Consider the following 6,000-nt stretch of genomic DNA (forward strand, 5'->3'; position numbering starts at 1 on the left):
CAACAACCACCCAGTGGTGGGACAGAGGGCTCAGCAGTCCCCCAGTCCAGGTGACATCCTGGGATCCCCATCACAGCCCCTTCATAAAATCCTATTAAAAAACTTAGCAAGTTCCATTTTAACATTAGTTCTGTTTCATAGATTCATAGATTCTAGGACTGGAAGGGACCTCGAGAGGTCATCGAGTCCAGTCCCCTGCCCGCATGGCAGGACCAAATACTGTCTAGACCATCCCTGATAGACATTTATCTAACCTACTCTTAAATATCTCCAGAGATGGAGATTCCACAACCTCCCTCGGCAATTTATTCCAGTGTTTAACCACCCTGACCGTTAGGAACTTTTTCCTCGTGTCCAACCTAGACCTCCCTTGCTGCAGTTTAAACCCATTGCTTCTTGTTCTATCCTTAGAGGCTAAGGTGAACAAGTTTTCTCCCTCCTCCTTATGACACCCTTTTAAATACCTGAAAATACCTTTAAATACCTGTTGTTTTCTCTCACAACACTTCCTGGCAGTCTGCTCCAGAACCTCACTCCTCTGATGGGTAGAAACCTTTAGTTCCCAGCCTGAATTGAATTCAAGGCCAGATAATCCCCATTTCTTCTTGGTCGATTTGATTGTTAGCTTCAACAGTTCATCTCTCTCCATGTTGTTTACTCCCCTGATGCATTCGCAAAGAGCAATCACATCCCCTCTCAGCCTTCCCTTTGCTACCCAAAACAAGCTCAGTTTTTTTAGTCTCCTCTCTTACGGCAGGCCCTCCATGACCCTGATCATCCTGGGAGCCCATCTCTGAACCTGAAATTCATCCACCTCTGGCTGAGGTTGTGGGACACCCCACAGATGCCAGGACAGGAGAGCAGCCCCTCTTACAAGATATCCAGCTCCTGGGTGCTGATCCTTGGCATTGAGGAGAAGCTACAATTTGCTGCAGAAGTAGAAGAGGAGCCAGGGGAGGGATTTGAGTAGGGAGCGGACGACATGGTTGGAGAACAATTGAGGCAGCTGATTTTGCTGGCACAATGTTCGATCAGGCTCTTCATTTCTCTGGTGGGAGAGAAGAGCTTGAGAAGCAACAAAAGCACCTGGTGCCAGGGCTGAGACCCAACCAGAGTCCCCCTGACCACAGGGGAACCAGCCCCATGTAACCTCCTTGCCCAGCCACATGGCGATGGGGGAAATGACAGCAGGAAAACTTAGAGGTGTTCCAAGCCCCTGCAGCCAGGATTCCTCCAGCAGTAGCCGGCAAAGCAGCAATAGCCTGCTGCCCAGACAGCCTCTGGCCTTTTCAGTTTGCTGGTTTCCTCTTTGCTCTGCTCCGTTCCCTGCCTCCCTCTGCCCTCCATGGTCCTAGGCAGGACCTGAATTGCTAATATATTGAACAATCACATTCTAAAAAACAGTGTTTCAGCCCTTCTTCTTTCATCTTAAAGGAAGAGCAGAAGCTGTGTTTATTTCCCCTTTGCTAGTCTTTTGAATACACCCCACTGGTCCCAGAAATTACCTTTGTCTTTCTTCATTTCAGATCGCAAGGTTGCTAGAAAGAGAAAAAGGCAAATTATGAGCTTTCGTTCTGCCATGGTTATGGTGATATTCCAACGGTTGAACACAATGTGTTGTGCTTGTGAAAGAGAGGGACAGATTTACAGTTAGTGGTTTAAAACACACCTGTCTCAAATGCACCGTGGGGTCAAGTGGGGTCAAGTGAAGGCAGGGAGGAGTCGGCTGTGTGGGATGAGGATAGAACTTGGGGGCAGAGAGGTGTGATGATCTGGCAGAATTGGGAGGGGAAAGATGAGGAAAGGAAGGAGATGTAGGACTGTTGTTTTTTTGGGGGGATGCACAGGTCAGGAAAGCCTCATCCCTTAGTGGGAGAGGTTTCAGGGGACTCCAGAAACAAGGAATAGGAAAAATTGAACTTACCAAGTTCAGCAAGAATTTCTTCTAAAAGACAAAAAAGAGGAATTAATAATGTGTAATAGCTGTTAAAAATTTTAGTACAGTGGTTCTCTCCCCATCCCTGCTACCTTCATCCATTTTGTTATGTTTGCAAAGTCAAACACAGGCAGTTTTTGTTTGTTTGTTTCCTGTTTTGGGCATGCTCTCTTGTGACGTTTTTTATCACTAGAGTTGGGCAACATTTTTCAGCTGAAATCATCATCATTGGCAGTTCCTTGGTTCGCGGATGATCTCTACCACAGATTTACTTATGGGTCCTGAGATATCTCAGGAGTCCAATCCTGGAACCACAGATCTGCCCGCAGTAGGTACAGACATTTCCTAGCGGGTCAGCTCCCCATTGTGAGAAAGTTCTTTTTCCTTCCTTCAGCTTTGAGGGAAAGGCGCTTCTCCTCGAAGCGGGCCACTACCTGATGGAGGCTGACCACTGAGGTCAGTTGGTGGCTTGCTCCTCCCAGCTTGTGATGTCCACATCAGTTTTCTTGAGATACATTTTCAGTGTCTATTTGTAGCGTTTCCTCTGACCACCACGGGATCTCTGACCATGGGTGATCTGAGAGTAGATGGCTTGTTTTGGGAGGCGAGAGTATGGCATCCGCACACAATGTTCAGCCCAATGAAGCTGGTTCATGAGAATCATTGCTTAGTGCTGGTGACATTGGCTTCAGTGAGGATGCTGGCGTTAGCGTAGCAATCTTCCCATTTGATGCGAAGGATCTTCCAGAAGCATTGTCGGTGGTACCTCTCCAGACAGTTGGGTTTGCATCCCTAAAGGAGTGTAGGAGTCATATTTGTCTTATGGGTTATGTAAAAGGCCTGAGGCAGGCTGATGGAGCACTTTAGTCTTCCGAATATTGAGTCAGAGTCCTAGGCTTCGATGAGCTTGTGCAAAAAAATCCAGTGTGGACTGAAGGTCAGTCTTAGTGTGCACGAGGATGTCATCAGCATCTGGCCCTGCTGCCTTGCTGTTCTTCATTTGCATGATGGATCATGTTACTTCTTCGAGGGCAGGAGGATCAGCAAGAGATTCTCTTTCATGTCACTGAGGTATAGATTCGATGGTGGCATTAGAGACGGTTGACTCACGATTCAGGAGTGACTCAAAATGCTCCTTCCATCTGGCTTTGATGGCTTCATTGTCCTTAAAATATGTCAACCCGTCTTAGGCTTGGAGTGGTGTAGGACCATGGGATCATGGATTGTAGACTTGTTCATTTAAATTGCACAGATTACAGCTAATAGCCTTTTTGACTATTGGTACATCTGAATCAGGGCCGGCTCCAGGCACCAGCTTCTCAAGCAGGTGCTTGGGGCGGCCGTTCCGGACAGGGGCGGCAGTTCCAGGTATTCGGCGGCAATTCGGTGGAGGGTCCGTCACTCCGCCTGGGAGTGAAGGACCTCCCGCCGAATTGCCGCCGCAGATCGCGATTGCGGCTTTTTTTTTTTTTTTTTTTTTTTTTTTTTTGGTACAAAGGCCCATGGTTCAGAAATCCCTTTCCTAGGCCAGTGTTCTCGACTCGGCTGACACATTGTCCCTGAAAGGGTCAGTTGAGAACTCAGCGTGCGCACAGCAAGCTGGAAATCTGCACAGTGTGTGGAGCGTGTGTATGTGACTTGGAGCTTGGCAGGGCAGCAGCACTGGTTCGTGGGGTTAAGGCAGCTGGGCTGTGCAGGAGCACTCCACAAAGCAGGGTGGCAGACATGGGGTCTGCAGCTGGGAGTGTGTCTGAGAGGCCCAGAAGCACATGGGATCCTGGGGTTAGGCCCACCCACAGCAGACTGGCGTCAGTCCAGAGAGGGGGTGACACAGGGCCTTGAAGTGATTTAATTAGCTAGCAAAACACCCCTACCTTGGACCCATGAGCAGCCTTTGCCATGGGAATCACAGCGTGAGAGCGGTGAGTCGGGGATCCTTTGCAATCCTCACAAAGAGCTTTGGCAATCTCCTTACAGAACCATGTGAGCTCCTTGCCATGTTCCCCACAGACATTCCCTTCCCTCCCCCTTTTTCCTGGTTTTAACCCCAGTTGTTTGATGAACTCTGCTATGCTGTCCAGCTGAGTGTTGGAAAGGTCTTTTCCAGAATGTGCATTTGGATGTTTAAAAGCGCGCTGGCGCAGCTTACTGACTCGCTCAGACCTCAGCGAAAAGAATATCCCCATTGTTATTGCTGCTTGCTGTGCACTCCACAATATCTGTGAGAGTAAGGGGGAGACATTTATGTCGGAGTGAGAGATTGAGGCAAATCGCCTGGCTGCTGATTACGTGCAGCCAGACACCAGGATGGTTAGAAGAGCACAGCAGGGCGCGGTGCGCATCAGAGAAGCTTTGAAAATGAGTTTTGTGACTGGCCAGGCTACGGAGTGAAACTTCTGTTTGTTTCTCCTTGATGAACCGTCCGCCCCCACCCCACCCGGTTCACTCTACTTCCCTGTAAACCAACCACCCCACCCTCCCCTCCCACCCTCGAGCAGCACATGCAGAGGCAATAAAGTCATGGTTACTTCACATTCATGCATTCTTTATGAATTCATCACACAACTAGGGGGATAATTGCCAAGGTAGCCCGGGATGGGTGGGGGAGTAGGGAAGGAAAAGGACACACTACAGTTTAAAACTTTAACTCTTATTGAAGGCCAACCTTCTGATGCTCGGGCAATCATCTGGGGTGGAGTGACTGGGTGGCCGGAGGCCCCCCCCCCACCGTGTTCTTGGGCGTCTGGTTGAGGAGGCTATGGAACTTGGGGAGGTGGGCTGTTGGTTACACAGGGGCTGTAGCGGCGGTCTCTGCTCCTGCTGCCTTTCCTGCAGCTCAACCATACGCTGGAGCACATCAGTTTGATGCTCCAGTAGACGGAGCATTGACTCTTGCCTTCTGTCTGCAAGCTGACGCCACCTATCATCTTCAGCCCGCCACTTGCTCTGTTCATCCCGCGATTCAGCCCGCCAACTCTCCTCTCGTTCATATTGTGCTTTTCTGTAGTCTGACATTGACTGCCTCCATGCGTTCTGCTGTGCTCTGTCAGCGTGGGAGGACATCTGGAGCTCCGAGAACATATCATCCCGAGTCTGCCGTTTTCTCCTTCTAATCTTCACTAGCCTCTGTGAAGGAGAAACATTTGCAGCTGGTGGAGGAGAAGGGAGAGGTGGTTAAAAAAGACACATTTTAGAGAACAATGGGTACACTCTTTCACGTTAAATTTTGCTGTTCACATTACACAGCACATGTACTTTCGTTACAAGGTCACATTTTTCCTCTTATATTGAGGGCCTGCCGGTTTGGTGTGAGAGATCACTCACGCAGTGCCAGGCAACAGATTTCGGCTTGCAGGCAGCCATGGTAAGCCACAGTCTTTTGGCTTTTTTAACCTTCTTAACATGTGGGAATGGTTTCAAACAGTAGCACCCTCCTTTCCCATACCAAGCACCCGTTGGGTTGGCCATTTAAAAGGGGCTGCGGTTTCCGGGTTAACATGCAGCACAAACCCAACTAACACCCCCCCCCCAAATCTCTGGGATGATCACTTCACCCCTCCCCCCTCAGCGTGGCTAACAGCGGGGAACATTTCTGTTCAGCAGAGCAGGAATGGGCACCTCTGAATGTCCCCTTAATAAAATCGCCCCATTTCAACCAGGTGACCGTGAATGATATCACTCTCCTGAGGATAACAAAGAGCGATAAGGAATGGATGTTGTCTGCATGCCAGCAAACACCGAGAACATATGCTGCCATGCTTTGTTATGCAATGATTCCAGACTATGTGCTACTGGCCTGGCGTGGTAAAGTGTCCTACCATGGCGGACGGGATAAGGCAGCCCTCCCCAAAAAACCTTTTGCAAAGGCTTTGGGAGTACATGAAGGAGAGCTTTCTGGAGATGTCCCTGGAGGATTTCCGCTCCATCCTCATACACGTTAACAGACTTTTCCAGTAGCTGTACTGGCCGCGATTGCCAGGGCAAATTAATCATTAATCATTAAACACGCTTGCTTTTAAACCATGTGTAATATTTACAAAGGTACACTCACCAGAGGTCCCCTG

At 49.2% G+C, this 6,000-nt stretch overlaps 1 long non-coding RNA gene across 1 annotated transcript in view; it reads right to left on the reverse strand.

Moving 5' to 3' along the window:
* The window catches only part of LOC135978465 (uncharacterized), a 28,679-nt gene extending 23,229 nt beyond the window's left edge, over positions 1-5,450 (reverse strand). Inside the window, exons 1-3 of the long non-coding RNA XR_010595884.1 lie at positions 4,602-5,450; positions 1,925-1,945; positions 1,506-1,538 (exon numbers count right to left, since the gene is read on the reverse strand). This is a non-coding gene — a long non-coding RNA (uncharacterized LOC135978465). The remainder of the gene's footprint in view (positions 1-1,505; positions 1,539-1,924; positions 1,946-4,601) is intronic.
* Positions 5,451-6,000: the final 550 nt, after the last annotated feature.

This window comes from Chrysemys picta, unplaced genomic scaffold (assembly GCF_011386835.1).
Source record: "Chrysemys picta bellii isolate R12L10 unplaced genomic scaffold, ASM1138683v2 scaf271, whole genome shotgun sequence".
In the NCBI taxonomy this organism is placed as follows: Eukaryota; Metazoa; Chordata; order Testudines; family Emydidae; genus Chrysemys; species Chrysemys picta.